This window comes from Lactuca virosa, chromosome 8 (assembly GCF_052849685.1).
Source record: "Lactuca virosa cultivar CGN04683 chromosome 8, Lactuca_virosa_CGN04683_v6, whole genome shotgun sequence".
Taxonomy (NCBI): Eukaryota; Viridiplantae; Streptophyta; class Magnoliopsida; order Asterales; family Asteraceae; genus Lactuca; species Lactuca virosa.
The window spans coordinates 335,578,708-335,595,264 of NC_136433.1; the positions used below are offsets into that span (position 1 = coordinate 335,578,708).

The window sequence follows — 16,557 nt, forward strand, 5'->3', positions numbered from 1 at the left end:
AAAATAAAAAAAATAAACCGAAAAGAAGGAGTGCAGAAGAGAGGAACGAAGCATTCAGGTGTTACCTTGTCATCAGATTGCTCCTCTACAAAGGGGTTCACTTTGGAGCAAGAGTTTATTGATCCTATAAAAAAAATAATCAATACATAGTTAACATGATCACCAACGAAACTCGAACAAAAGGTCCAAAAGAATTATATGAATGTTTCTTACCTTCAAATCGGAATCGAGAGTGAAAATCAGGCCTGAAATCAGTATTGGTTCTAGAATCGTGGCAACTTATACAAAGAAAAACAAAAATTCAACACAATCCATGGTGACAACCTACAAAATACTAAACCACAAACATGGCCAAAACACGACAAATGAGTAAAGCTAATGCAAATATATTTACAAAAATAAATATTACGGTATTACCTTTTTAAAAGTAGGGTGGAAATCACATCCGCATCAAATTCCCAAATTCACCAAGACGCCCTCTAGGTCGATCATATTATTCATCCGTATCACAAAATCTCAGCATCTCCTTCAAACCTTGGTGACCACTACAATCATAAACACGACCAATATAAAAAGTAGTTAGATTATGCACACTAAACAAACACACAAATACACATAGAGGCATCCTTAATTTACCTTACAAAAACTAAACATGACCTTACTCTTCTTAGTTTGAACCCAATATCAACAATATTCGATTAATTTGAAGACAAAAAATGCAAATCTAGAGAGAGGGGAGGGGTGTAACAGTAGCAACAATAATAAGGTTTCTTTGGAAGGCTTAGAAAGAAGTGGCAGAGGAGTAACATATATAACCTGAAACTGAAACCCATTAGGAGACAACGATTGTAGGGTGAGAATTTTTTTGAACCTCATTTTTAAACCTGAGAGTGACTCAGCTTCCGAGGCAAGCAAAGGAGAAAGCGGAGTAGGAATCATCGATTGACGATGGTGATGAGGACGAAGACTCGTGCGAATGAGGTGCGATGTCGGCGTTTCTTCTCATTAGGGTTTTGATATTTGTTTGAGGGATTTATCGATTGTAGAGGTACAGAAAAGGAAAATAGAAATTATTGTTTAATTTATGATTTAAATTGTAAAGTTAATGTTTAATGCCATTTGATTTGTGAAACGTAAATGTAAAATGATGAATTGATTGGCAAGCATAATTTGATTGTATGTAATGTAGTAGATGTGGTACCTCTTAATTTTCAAGAAATGGGCAATATCCTTAATAATATAGTATATATATATATATATATATATATATATATATATATATATATATATATATATATATATATATATATATATATATATATATATATGTTTAGGTTTATTTGAGACCGTGCTAATTTTGTGAGACCGTGAGACCAAATCTAAAAATAATTTTAAAATGAAAAATAAAAGGAAAAATCCAAAAAAAAAAATTAATTATTATTTTCGGAACTTTAATGACCTAAAAAAATAAAAAAAAAATTACCGTTTTTTTGAAAAATACGTGAAATATTCTAATAGAATATTACATTGTAAAAATTCTGATGTGATTTTTAGAATGTTAAAATATTCTACTAGATTTGTCAGATATGTAGAATATTCTAATATTCTACTAGAATATGTAAAAAAAATGTATTATTTTAATTATTTTTATTTTTTTGGTATTTTTTTTATTTTTTTGGAAAATATATATTTCGAAAATAATATTTGAAAAAAAAAATTCGAAAATTTTCAATTATTTTGCATTTTAAAAATGTTTTTTGTTTATCTACTAAATGAGTGGCTAGGATTGCGTCTCACGGTCTCACAAAATTAGACCGTCTCATATGAACCCAACCCTATATATATATATATATATATATATATATATATATATATATATATATATATATATATATATATATATACAGAGAGAGAGAGAGAGAGAGAAAGAAAGAGAGAGAGAGGAGGGTTCAATTGAGAAAAAAAAAGGTTGAGAATGAGGGAATCATTCTCAACCACTCATTTATTTTTGCCGCAAAAGCCTCCGTCGTACCAGCGGAAATGGGAAAGGAATAGACATGTGTTTTCCAACAAAACATGTTTCCTTAAACTATGCTAAGCATTACCTTAATATATACAAAAACATAGTTTTTTCGTTTTTTTTTAATTTTTAAGAAGCTATTTTTATCGAAAAATGATTTTAAATATACCAAAATTCATGATTTTTTATTCTCTACAAATAGACATCCATATTGATATAGTTTTAAGATAAAATAAAATTTTTTTTTTTTTATATTTTCAGCTATCGTTATTCATAAGTGAATAAAAATGAATCAGATTTTTACTACAGTACATTCGTTATTCACTTATGAATAAAAACAGTGATTAATTTTTTTTACAATTTAACTATCATTTATATATGAATATAGCATATAATAAACATAATATATATATATATATTCATATTTAAATATTAGACGATGCATTCACTTGTGAATATTACATAGTATATTCACTTGTGAATATTAGATGCTATATTCACTTATGAATATTAGATAATATTTTCATATATGAATATTACATAGTATTTCATGGTATATCACATGTGAATATTACATAGTATATTCACTTGTGAATATTAGATGATATATTCACTTATGAATATTACACAGTATATTAACATATGAATATTACAAGGTATTTTCACAAATATATATAATTTTTATATGTTATTCACATATGAATAACATACAGACTTGCATATTTGTTTTTTTATTTTAATAATCATATACTGATTCAGGTGAGAAAACATATTCATATATGAATATAACGTGGTAATTTAGTTTATGCATTTCATCAAACAGTTGGAGTGCATACAATTTAACTTTTTTAAAAATATTAAAAACATGATACTTTGACTATTTAAATCTTACAAAATAGTAGATTGATAGAGAATTATATGAAATTTTTCAAAAAAAAACGATTTGATCTTTTTCTAACCTTAGTTTTGAAGTTTTATTTGATAATCGATGTTGAATGAATGATATGAAGTGGATTTTTTGTTGATTATCGATGATGTTGATCTAATGACGCTGGAAGTATAATTAATCGTAGATGTTGAAGATCTGATCGTATTCAAGCAGAATTGAAGGTTGGATTAAAAGAACCAAAAACGAATTTTTGTTGTTAACGGTTGAATCGTGTTGATAAACATGTTATTGATGAAGATCGATGATTGATTAACACTGGATGATGTTGATGATGGTTTAATTGAAGAAATCTGGATGATTGTTGAAGGTTGGAGGAGAAATTTGGATGATGAACGATCGATTAGAAATGAGTTTGAACTGTTATCTATTTCTATACAGTTACGTATTTGAGATTGAAGGTTATTATCATATTTACAAGTTTGCCACCGTGTCTTTTTATGCTTAGATTAAATGAGTGGCTGAGAATGATTCCCCCATTCTCAACCTTTTTTATTTTCTCAATTGAACCCACCTCTCTCTCTCTCTCTCTCTCTCTCTCTCTATATATATATATATATATATATATATATATATATATATATATATATATATATATATATATATATATATATATATATATATATATATATATATATATATATTCGGGGCGGGGCGGGTTGGGGCAGGCACTCCCCACTCCCTGCCCCGAACCCGAAAAAATACCCGATAAGGACCCGATTCCCGACCCGACACCCGATAAGAGCGACCCGACCCGACCCGAAAACTTTGAGAATCGGGTTTCCCCCTCGGGTTCGCGTTTTTTTTGCCATCTCCAGCTGTTATACATTACCATAATGTAAACTCATTTATATATAAAAAAAATCGAGTTAAGATGTGTTTTATTAAAAATGGGTCAAAACGTAACTTAAAAAGCTAGTAAACAATGAAAAATAAATTGATGGTCAGTTTCAGAAGTTTCAACGCATACCCACACTCAAATTATTTATTTATGGCACATCAATATAAAATTAAGATTTTTGACATGTAAACAAATAAATGATAAAATGTGACCTCATTTTTATTTATCTTTGATTAAAGGTAGTTATTTTAAATTTTATGTGTAAAAACATCAATCTTTGCTAGGTTATTGAAAACAGGTTAAATAATTGAATAGTAATAAACAAATAGAAAAATAAAATAGTGGCAAATTGACTAAAATGTATCAAATACTTGATAAAAACAAATGGTTGTTTTAACATGTATAGTGATATAGTTTGTACGTTGTAGATGGCATACCATATCTACTGTTTCGGAGTTATTATTATTATTATTATTATTATTATTATTATTTCTAACGTGTATAATGATATAGCTTATTTGTTGCAAAATATGTGTGTTGGTCAACAATTTTTGTGACCGTAAAAATCTAGTAGCTTTAAATTTCTTTGCCCTAATCAACCAAGAAGCAGTTTTTAACAAACATTATGAGAAAAATAACATACATTCACACTTTTTCGAAAACATCCTATTCACATTTTCGATAAAAATATGGCTATTTTGATATAAACTGTGACAAATTGTCATTGATAAATTATGAATTTTTATATCACTACATTTAACTATTTGTGTCACCATTGCAAAAGTTAGCTATGCTTAAAAATAAAGAATGTTACAAATTTTGGCCACAATCGAGGTGTGTAGCCAAATGTCACCATCGGACATGTTATGTTTGATTTATAAAAAAAATTAATGAAGTTTTAGAAGAGAATATATATATATATATATATATATATATATATATATATATATATATATATATATATATATATATATATATATATATATATATATATATATATATGATGAGTTTAAAATACTTTAAGATCGATAGATTCAGCAGATATTATGAACACGATTATAATCAATGAAGAACAATAAACAGCAGTGAGAATCAAACGTATGTCGAATGATTAAAAGGCTCCACCTCAGAAGAATTCAATGAGAATTGCTACTGTAGAGGTGTGCTAGGGTTTACAATACAAAAGATGTGAAAAATTATAATCTGGAATCGTAATCTCATAATGATGCATGCATGCATCATAAATACTAAACCCTAATGCTAAACACGGTTGGACAGGCCCAAACCGTGAGTACAAAATGGACTAAAACGAGAAGCCCAATGACGCAACACTAAACAGACCCAACAATCTCCCCCTTTGCGTCAATTGAGGCGAGACTTACTTTGGTTGAGCAACCGATGTTTTCTTCACAGTCTTCAACACCTTCGGCACAATAGCCAGTAAAGTTTGATGAAAAACAATGTACCACCGAAGCATGTCTGTAAAATATTTCTTATCAGCAGCACTGTTCTGTTTGCACCTGTGTATGATGTCAATGATATGCTCCAAACAAGTTGTGGGGAATAGGTGTTTATCATCAAGAGCGAACACAAATTTTTGTCCTTCGCCTCGAGTGAACATGACCGTTCGGTACTTTGAGTCAATCACTCCCATCTTCATCTTATTCACGTCACACGTCTTCCCAATCGGTTTGATAGTTGACCTTTTCCTCAAAACAAGAGCAATCTCTTGATCCATCTTTGCCACCTCATGAATATAGCAAACAAGCATTCGCTTGATGTGATCAATAATTGGCTCATATTGTTGCTGATTGGTAAGCAGAATGTTGTTCAGCAGAATCCAGTCATGTAGATTCAGGTTCGGTAGATCGGCTAGCGAGATAACATGAACCGAGTTATTTGATCCCCGGGTCACCTTGAACTTCACATTTATGAACTTTCCTGCAGAGGTAGGCTTCATGACTTTGACAGTTGTAATCTTTTGAGCACTCCATGTCAGGTACTGAGGTTGGGCAAATTCAAGGTAATAATCAACCAAATCCCTATCTGTCTTCAGATCTGGTGAGGGAATGGCGACGGTCGGTTTAAAGCAGTGGAATACAAATGCCTTTCGGGTAATAGGCATGTCGAACTGAGAGTTTTTCGTGTTTTCACAGTCAAAAGAAATGACTGGTTCAAGCCAATGTGTGCTTAAAGACTCTATTGCTTCCTTTATCAAACGCTGCAACGTCTACAAAGGAAAAAGAATTTTGCGACTTTCCAAAGTGTCGTGAGCTTCTTTCTGCTTTCGCTCCCTTTCCTCTGCTTCTCTTGCTATCCGAGAATTCTCGTCAAGCTCTTTGTCACGTTTCTTTCTTTTGAGAGCAGCTTCTTCGGTTTCTTCTTCTTCTTCCTCGCCTATAATACCTTTACCTTTATCATTCAAACCTGAACCCGAAGCTTCGTTACCCTTCAGTCTAGTAGAGACTTGTGATTTCGGTGGATCTTCAGTTCTTTCTCCCCCTTGTTGCGGAGTAAATACAGACTCCGGAACAGCAGCCAAGCGGCTCAACATATCAAGGCCTGGACACAACTTTTCAGCGAGATGCCTCCTGACAGTGATAGTGAGGACCGAATCATGAGCGTCTAAAAGGTTGGAAAGAAGAGCATGGACATCACTGATACAACTCTTCATGACAGCACGCTCAGATTTGAGCTCATCTATTTCCCTTCGAGCTTGAGTTAACCGAACTGATTGAGTCTTGATCAGAGTAGTTTGACGAGCGAGCTCATCCATAATTTTGTTCTCGAGAGCTAAATCGGCTTGCAACTTTTCAAGACGAGAGTCAATTGAGGATTGAAGCGAAGCTTGATCCGATTGAAGGTTAGAAAGAACTTGATCAAATTTCTCTTTCTCAGCCTGAAGAGACTTTGAAAGGGACTCAATGGTAGCATTTACTTTGTTGGCGTTTGCCTCTGCAGCTCCTTGAAGTGATTCCAGAAAAATCCTCGCGTCATGAATAAGAGATTTAACGTCATCAACAGCCTTCTTACTTGATAAGACCGATGCATCGACAGCTTCTGTAGATTTTTGAATTGAAGTGTCGTGTTCTTTGAGCACTATCTCCAAAATAGCTTTGACAGCGGCCTCAGAGTAGACCGAAGATGAGGAAGAGGAGGAAGAGGCAATAAGAGTGTCAAGCTTATCATTTAAGTCCTTTAGATGCCGTTTCGTCACAGGAGCATCATCATCGTCATCGCTCTGGACTCTATAAGGACTAAAGTAGTGGGACTCAAAATTGACATCCTCTCCACCAAGAACGGTGTCAGATTCGGTAGATGATAATGGTGATAATGGTTTAGAAGTAACAGGAGGTTCGGTTTGAAAAGTAGGTGCCCCCGTATCAGATACGTTGACACGAGGTTCAGTTGTGGCTTGTGAGAAAACTAGTGGAGGAATAGGATCACTAAAAGATGGTGCAATAGAAACTGGAGGTGGGCAGGGTGCTATCGTGACAGGAACTGAAGTTTGAGTTGGAAATGGAGGAGGAGATGGTACGGAGTCGTTTACTGGTACCTCATAAGTGGGAGTAGGTGGAGGCGAGTTACCCCTTTCACCATCTGAATGGGCACCATCACTCTCATCTTCGCCTGAATCATCACGAGCTTGATCCGAAGGAGCATAATCCGAATCACTGGTCGAAGGAGTCACCGGTTTCTTTGCCATTTTTTTCACTTTACGCTTCTTAGGTACATAATAAGCAGCTTTTTCAGATTTGCGCTTTTTAGACACTGCTGCTTTGGAGGACTGACCCTCCTTTTCTGCTTTCTTGGGATCACTGCGTTTCCCCCTTTTTGCTGGCTTGTCAGCTTCCTCAAGAGATTTCTGCATCTCAGGAGTTAGAACCCTAGGTTCAGTTGGAGGAAGTTTCCTGTATTATGCAATAATGGAGCTTTCAGCAGGAACAGGGCCATACATGGATTCAGGAATTGAGCCCACATAAGAGAACTTTGATGGATCAGAGACAATAATCTTGGTAGTATGGAATGTGGCAATTGATGACATTAAAGAATCTGCCATGATAGGAACGTTGAACCTTGCCATTGCTCTGTGACTAACAATGGTCCAAAAACTACCACACGAAATCTCAGAGTGGCGGGAAGTGGAATTAAGACTTTGTACCAACTGTGACCAAATAATAGACCCATAATCTAGATTAATTCGATTGTAGAGACCATAGAAAAGAACCATAAACCCTTTACTTGCGCCATCGGACCCAACAACACGCTCAACAAAACTCTTGAAAAGTAGGGTAAAAAGACCATTCCATTGAGGAGGAAGGCATGACTTCTTAAATTTCGTGACTGTAGTGAGAACGTCTGTGTAGCCAAGGTCATAGAACATCGAGAAAAGTGGACTCACAAAGATTGAATCCGGGTTTACCATGGATTCATCGTAAGGAAGCCCTAGCAGTGAAGAAAATCTGACCTTGGAGACAGAGGTCTTTTGATTGTAGATTTCAAAGAAGATCCTCTCCTTGCCTTTGTTGTAAGAAGCAGTGGAGTAAACTTGAGATAGCAGCGTCATGGGTTTGGACTCAGCCTTCGTCAAAGCCATCACAAGTGGTGAATATTTGAGGCATTCAACCACTTGGAGCATGTAAGCATCGTACAGGTGAGGATTGAGATCAATAATCAGGTTCTGATTAGGCTTGATCGTCAGGTGAGAGGATGATGCGGTTTGATCTTGAACAGATGAAGAATCAGCCATTGTTGATGCTTGAGAAGATGATGAACAGTAGAGAATGATCAATCGCCGGTGTACTCCTTAAGAGAATTTAGAAGTGGTAAGGAGATATAGGGAATGTGAGAAAACCTTTTATACCGTTACCAGGAGAGAGAAAAATCAGGGGTAATCATAACTTGATCTTCTGAATTGTCGCCATAAAAAGCGCGATTTGACAACTGTTTCCCTAAAAGATGTTAGGCAGCGTGAATGAAGTTAGACGTTTCAAATTCACGCGCCTAAATGTTATCCAGTGACTAGGTTTAAAATCTTATCCGTTTACCGCCTCTCCATCTTCAAAGACTATTTGAATTTCAGCGTTGATTATGAGATAGTGTATCGCCACAAGGTTTAGAGCCGAACCATCAAATCTGAAAGATTGCTATTAGAACCACAAACAAGAATTGTGAAAATCAAAAGATCTTCGTGCAAGAGTGTGCCAATAAAAGAGAAATAAAGCAAAAATATTTGTGGGATTTAAGTGATGTCTATATAGACACGAAACGATGGATCCCGGGCACGAATCTCTTCCTTCAAAGTCAAGAGAGACTTAGAAGTGTCTGTGTGGTTTCCCGTTAAAATACGATCAAATGTTTGTTAAGAAACATTGAAAGGCATCTTATCAAAATTAGGCTTTAAGGGTGGTTTAGCTTCAACCGAACTTCAGAACTTGACATAAGACCGAAAGTTGGATGAAGTACTTGTGAGACCAGTGTAGCCTATTGAACAAGTAGGTATGATAATATATTCAGTGACTTGATGAAATATAATTTGAAATCTTAAAAAAATAAAACCTGGATCTTTTGGGAAGAAACGTCTTGGTTTTAGACAATTTCATAAAGACCACTCAAAAATAAAAAAGATTTCACGGTACAGACCAACAAAGTGGTTTCGTTAATTCATGGGTGAAATTCTAGAACTTTTGATTGTTCACCGTCAATTCGATTAAGGTATTGGATTTCGGGTCTCACTTAGCACGTGGTGAAACGAAACTAAGATCATCAACACAGATGTTGTGTAACCATAAACCTCAGTGGTAAGTGCTGAGAATCTCAAGGGTTACGATTGTGAACCGAAAGGAGATGGAGAAATGTGTATAGGTGGTTAAAGAACCGAAAGTACCTCTGCTATAAAATATGGACCAAGCAGATAACTCTTAACTCAATGTGAGAAGAGTAAGGTAGCTCAGAACTTAAGTGATTTTGACAGCCTACTTGGGAAGAACCGATGGGTATAAATCAGATCATTAAGGCTTCACTCAGAGTCAAGGAGGCTTCCGTCTACATGCAGCAACATGCTTCTAGGGACACCTAACTATTATAAAGATAAAGAGAAATATACCTTCCCCAGCTCAATCATGAGATTTCATCTGTGACAAAGTATCAAAACGAATAATTAAAATATCTTTGGATTTTGCAATTTTTCTGAAAAAGAATAAAAACAGAAAAGAAAATATTTTTGGAGTTTTGGAGTTTTCTGAAAAAGAATAAAAATAGAAAAGGAAATATTTTTCGAATTTTGGAGTTTAACTTAAGACAAAAAGTAGATAAAGCAAAAAGATATACAAAATATACAAAGGATATGTGAGTCCCAAACCATAGAGAAAAACAATCGCTCGCTTTTCAAAAATTAAGAGAGGCGAAATAGACCGAGCCTTCGGTTCATTTCGGTTCCCGAAAAATTAGGATCCGAAATAGACCAAGTGTTCGGTTCATTTCGGTTGTTAATTTTTTTTATAAAAGCGAAAGCGAAAGTTACCTCCACTGTTTGCTTCTTGGTGATTCCAGTGGTTAACTCCACTGTTTGCTTCTTGGTGATTCCATTGGTTAACTCCACGGTTCATTTCGGTTCCCGAAAAATTAGGATCCGAAATAGACTGTTTCGTCTGCATTGTCAATAGGAGCTGACCAGAAAAAGTTATCACACCCATCAGCATTATCTTCATCTACCAAAGAGGTTAACTCCACTGTTTGCTTCTTGGTGATTCCAGTGGTTGCATATACTTGATTCGGCACGGTTTGCACCTTTTGATATACGACCACCTTTTCTTTAAGGATTTTGGTTTTGTCTTTGGAAGCACAAGCGAAGTCAACAGAGTTTTCAGAAATTAGAGGCTTTTCCAGTTTCGGTTCCCTTTTGAGGAATTCAGAGCAGTCAACCTCATCCTCTATAGAAATTTCGCTCATATCACTGTCCTCATTAAATTCAGAAGAATTTTCCACATCTATTTTGTGTTCTGAACTTACTTTGGTACTCAATGAGTCAAATTTTTGTATGGTTTCGGTCTTTAATTTTAATTTATCATTTTCGTCCATTAAATTCCTAAGCATGTCCTTATGGTCTTTGGACTTAATAAAGGCCTCAATTTTGTCCAGACTAATCCTGTAAGCATCTGAAATCTCTTCAGATGAAACAACAGATTCACATTTATAGCAATCTGCATCTATTTCGTCTTCTTTTAATTCAAGAAAGGGCAAAATCATTTTATGAATCTTTTTGCCAATATCACAATTCAAATGCAACTGAGTAATATTAGTGTAAAGACGTTTTGCAATCAAACAAAAAATATTCCTCTGTTTTAAAAACTTTAAATTGTCACGTTGTAAATAAATCGACTCATCTCTCGCCCTCACTAAATCTAACTCCGTCTTCTCTATCCACATCCTTCGCTCCTCACTCTTGGATGACACCCTGCTAAGTTGATCGGTTAGGTTAGCATTTGTAAGACGGGTTTGCACTAGACTACCACTTAAACTAGAAAACTTGAATTTTAATTCGTTTAATTCCTTTTCATAGTTTGTTACGGGTATTTTAAGTGAATCGAGAATAGAATGTACCTTCTTGATCAACAGGTCACATTCGTTGATCCTCTCGCTCATCGGCTTGGCAGCGAAGCACTTATCTTCCCTCTCTTTCGCCTCATCGCGCTCGCCTTCGGTTGTGTATCCCCTCATCTGTGATACTCAGGCCGTCACCATCAAGCACTTTCCAGCTAGCTCAGCGTGATCCTCTTTCACCACAAATGCCCTGCCGTGTGTGGGCTTTCTAACTTCATCATCCTCAGAGTCTGTAGACCAGACCTCTACTCCACCAAACTCATCATCCACAAGATTCTCCTGCACAATCAAATCATTCATAGTTTGGTTAGAAGATTTCTTCTTCTTTATCTCCTCCAGCTTGCGCATATAATACGCTTCATCATCTTCACTCTCCTTTTTCTCCGACATCTTCCTCAACATGCAGTCTTTGGCAAAATGGTTTTTGCCATGGCATAAGTTGCAATCATACCCAGAGTCTCCTGTCAGTTTACTTTCCTTCTTTTCTTCTTCCCTTTGAGGATTGCCTTTTGGTTCTTCTTTCGTCTTTTCTGAACTATAACTTCCCTGCCAGTTTCGGTTCTTGGTAGCGGGGAACTTTCTGCGTGCAAAATTCTTTGGGTTGGAAACCATCAGGGCGTACTCTTCGCTTGTCAGATCACATTCAGATAGTTCTGACTCTTCCTCGTCTTCTGCCACATTCTTGCCTTTGGAGAAGAGGGCCAAGGATCCCATACTCGTTACCACCTTCGCTTCCTTCGTCACAACACTTTCATGTGACTTTAGAATTCCCACCATTTTTGCCAATGAATAGGTTTTAAACTGCTCATGTGCCTTCACAGTTGATACCACAACCATCCATTCTGGTCTTAAACCATTCAGAAAAGTGATTTTCTTCTCAATCACTTCCCTTCCAATACCGTGCTTGATCATTTTGCTTAGAAAATGGTTGAACCGATCAAACGCCAGAATAAGTGTTTCGTCCGCCTTTTGTTGGAATGCACCGAACTCAGAAAGCAACAAAGTTTGAATGGAGTGTTCCAGGTCCTCATCCGTGGAATACAACTCTTTAAGCCTGTCCCATATCTCTTTTGCCGTGGTGCATGGGCTGACCAAGCGAAAGGTATTAGTCTGCAAGGAAAACCTAATCATTCTCATGGCTTTAATGTTGTACAGTAACATATCTTTTTCATCTTGAGGAATCTTTTCAACATCGGTTTAGAGCTGATTGTACTCCTTTTGAGTTTTAATGGTTCGGTTTGTTCCAGAGTGAACAAATGGACCTATTGTTATTGCTTCCTAGATGAGATAACCATTATCTTTAGAACCGACGACGTAATCTTCAAAGTGGTGCGTCCAAACCTCGTAGTCCTGAGTGTAAAGAATTGGAATTCTGGTTGTAGATCCAATGCTGTTGGAGATATTGATAGGATTGTTTTGTGAATCTTCGTGAGACATAATGACTGGATTCAAATATCTGCAAAGAATCAGACTTGTAAATATTAAATTATGGTTTTATCAAAACCAGAAACAGCGTCAATGAAGAGATGACGGCTCCTATGGATTCGATAAAAGCGGAAACCCTAAAAAGATTCTTCAAACAGAAGAGATGCGTATGATTTACACAGTCTCCCGCTCTGATACCAATTGATGAGTTGAAAATACTTTAAGATCAATAGATTCATCAGATATTATGAACACAATTATAATCAATGAAGAACAATAAACAACAGTGAGAATCAAACGTATGTCGAATGATTAAAAGGCTCAACCTCAGAGGAATTCAATGAGAAATGCTTCTGTAGAGGTGTGCTAGGGTTTACAATACAAAAGATGTGAAAAATTATAATCTGGAATCGTAACCTCATAATGATGCATGCATGCACCATAAATACTAAACCCTAATGCTAAACACGGTTGGACAGGCCCAAACCGTGAGTTCAAAATAGACTAAAACGAGAAGCCCAATGACGCAACACTAAACAGACCCAACAATGTGTATATATATATATATATATATATATATATATATATATATATATATATATATATATAGCTAGGTTCAAATGTGGATTGACATCTATTGTGCGGACGTGTGGACAGTGCTATTCTTTGAGAATGAAAAAGAAAATATATTGTTTGATAATATGAATACGTCCAATCTTACATAACTATTGTCATTATCACACATTCTCACTAATTAAATCATCTATAAGGTTATTATAGACTTTTTATTATTATCCTCATTCTGTCAGAATGTTGTCAGAATGTTTATTAAGTCGTATTCTGTCAGAATGAAAATGAGTGAAAAACAATGTGTAAGAACAAAAATGAATAAGAATTAGTGAGAATGCATGAAAATGACGATATTTTTGTAAGGTTAAACGTGTTCAAATTAGTAAACAACTTATTCTCCTAGTAATTCTCATAGTATAGTACTATCCACACGTCCGCACAATACTTGTCTATCCACATTATAACCTAGCCCTTTATATATATATATATATATATATATATATATATATATATATATATATAATGTAATAGATATGGTGATATGTGTAACATCCTGAGTTCGGGTATGTTAATTTAATTATTTATTTATTGTTTTATTGAGGAACTCGACGAGTTGATGCATCAACTCGTCGAGTAGAATCTGATCTATTGGCGCATTTTCGCGAACGGACTCGCCGAGTCGGTGCTGATTAGGAAAACCCTAATCCCCGGGTTTGGGAGCCTATTTAAAGACCTTTATGGCCTTCATTTGCGGCCACCTTGTTCCAGAGAAACCCTAGAGAGCTGAGATAGTGAGTTTGAGGGCAAGATGAGGCTATTTCTTCATCTTTTTGTGTGGTTTTGCTTGAAGGAAGATAGGAGTACAAATCTAGAGTGTGAAGGGGACTGGATCTGAGCTAATCATCTCGTGATATCATCTTTGGAGGTATAAACCTTTCCATTTCGTGTTATATTGATGGACTTCTTGATTTTAGGGTTTTTACCCTCATTTTATGAAAGATCTAGTGAGTACGAGGTCCTCTTTGGGGTTATGACATCAGATCTGGACCATGAGAGGTCCCTAGAGTCATTACCTTCTAGCTTTTTGCAAGCAAATAATCAATTGGAGACTAGGTTGCCATTTCTAGTGTTATTTCTCCATTTGAGGCTTGAATTGGGTTGCATGCACGTAAAGGTTGCACCTTTACGTGACTTTTGAGTGTTTAATGGTTAGATCTATGATTTGGCTAAGCAGATCTGACCTCAGGAGGTTGTATGAGCAAGTCCATGGAGGAAACTCGCCGAGTCCATATATAGACTCGACGAGTCGGACCGGGTTGCCCTGGGGTCTGACTCCAGTGGTGATCCAGTGAGTTGAGGGGTGACTCAGTGAGTCGAGTGAGGCTTAGAAAGGGAGGAGTCTATGGGGACGATGGGACTCGCCGAGTCGTCATATGCACTCGACGAGTCTGGTCAAAATGGACAGTTGACTTTTGGGTTGACTTTTAGGGTTTGTCAACAAAAGGGCCTTGGGCCTGTAGAGGGGTAGAATGGTCTTTTACCCTTCCAGGGATTTGCATGAAAGAATATCCAAATTGTGAAGAGACATTTATTTAGTAAAATTTATTATTGTGACTAGGTGGAGGCTAGGGCAGTATTCTGATATCGAGATTTTACCGAGATTCCCGAGGTGAGTCTTCTCACTATACTTTACCTAGAGTGGTAATCAGAGCTATGTGACAGTGTATCTTGTATGCTATTTATGTGTTGTTATTCTATGTGATATGTGATATGCATGATTCAGAGTTTACAGAGTTAGGACCAGTGGGTCCACAGAGTTATGGGACTAAGAGGGTCCCACAGAGATATTCGACCAGAGGGTCATCAGAGTTACAACCTTGAGTGGCTGATATGTGTTTATGTGGTATTTTGGGGAACTCACTAAGCATTTATGCTTACAGAGTTTTGTGTATGTGTTTCAGGTACAGTGATGATCGCGAGAAGGCGCCGGCATGATCTGTACACACTCATGGAGCTTTTGTTTATATGATTCTGGGATATGTTTTTCTATGATGACAGTGGATACATTATGTTTATTATTATTTTATGAATGAAAGTATGTTTTAAAATTGTGGAAAATTATTCGAAAATTTGGGTGTTACAAGTTGGTATCAGAGCCTTGGTTTGAGGGATTCGGGTGCACCTTCGGGCGTCTCTGAACTCAAACTGAGGATTTGAGGGATTTTCAAAATAAAATTCACAAAATTTTTCTCAAGAGTAAAAAGTTTTGAAAGAGCAGAGCAGAGCAGTGTGTACGATCAGCCAGCGCCCGAACGGTGATTTCCCAAAATACCCTTACATTATGAGTTATGAGATATGTTATGATATAATATGCATGCTAGAGTAGGCTAGGTATTCTTATTAGGACTAGAGTGGCCTGATTTGTGATGCCTTAGCCTAGGGATTTTGCTGCTAGGAGATGCTTGAGAGTGAATAGATAGCAAAGAGGAGCATATTGAGAGATCTGCTAGAGAGTAGACTATGTATAGAGAGAGTAGAGTACTTGGGACTTGGGATCCTAAGAGGAGGACTTGGGGTGAATATTGATGTGGTGTGGACGGTAGTATTGGGCCCGTACTACCGAAGGCACCGGATGAGTGCACAGCCCAAGTAAGAATCCTTAGGGTACCAGGGATCAAGTAGGAATGGGATATCGAGTGTGTGTACACTCGAGCGAGTCTCTGATATCTTGTGTTGTATTTTAGAGAGACATCATGGTTGGGACACGCCACATGCCAGGGACTAACGAAGGGGGTGTGAGTGATGAGGAGCTCCGCCAGATGATTCATGATGAGGTGGCTGCGGCCATCCGCGCTGAGATTCCAGAGATGTTCGGGTCTATCAAGACCACACTGATTGAGACTTTTGATGAGCGGTATGCTGCTCTTACTGATGCTGCTGTTGCTGCAGGCACTGCAGCCAGGCCGCAGGGGGGTGACGCGTTGCTGTACCGGGAGTTCAACAACACGAAGCCACCAGAGTTTGATGAGACTCAGGATCCGATAGCCGCGATGAGGTGGATCTCTGATATTGAGGGGTGCTTCTACACATGTTCATGTCCGGAGCATCTGAGGGTACGGTTCGCTTTGAACCAGCTTCGCTTGGGAGCGAAGG

The 16,557-nt window shown here is 36.6% G+C and overlaps 1 pseudogene; it reads right to left on the reverse strand.

Annotated features, from left to right (window-relative positions):
- Positions 1-12,687: 12,687 nt before the first annotated feature.
- The window catches only part of LOC145131806 (uncharacterized), a 112,548-nt pseudogene continuing 108,678 nt past the window's right edge, over positions 12,688-16,557 (reverse strand).